Genomic DNA, 466 nt, shown 5'->3' on the forward strand with positions numbered 1-466 from the left:
AGGTGCCTGGTGGGCCTGGGGGCCCTGGAGGTCCCGGAGGACCCGGAGGGCCCCGGGGAGGACCCTGGTCTGGCTGCCCCGGGCTGCCGGACTTCCCTCTCTCCCCGGAGAATCCGGGCTGGCCTCTGTCTCCCGGGGACCCTCGGTCGCCTTTCTCTCCCTGCCGGGGAAAGACAGAGCCTGGCTCCCAGCTCCTGGCGCTTTTCTCCCCCAGTGCCCACTGCAGGGACCTGCTGCCCCCCTGCCACGGGACACCGCAACCCAGACCCCACAGCGAGAGTCCAAAGCCTGCACAGAAAAGGTTTTGCACGGCCAAAAAGAGCCGTGGGATTTCTCCCAGCGCGTCCCCGTGCCTCTCTCCGGGGGACACCATCGTACCTTTGGGCCGGGAGGGCCAGGAGGGCCGGGGCGCACGGGGCAGACGCAGCCGGAGCCGTTGTGCATCCGGAGGGGGGGAGAGGGGTGG

This window comes from Charadrius vociferus, unplaced genomic scaffold, assembly GCF_000708025.1.
Source record: "Charadrius vociferus isolate BGI_N301 unplaced genomic scaffold, ASM70802v2 scaffold1677, whole genome shotgun sequence".
In the NCBI taxonomy this organism is placed as follows: domain Eukaryota; kingdom Metazoa; phylum Chordata; class Aves; order Charadriiformes; family Charadriidae; genus Charadrius; species Charadrius vociferus.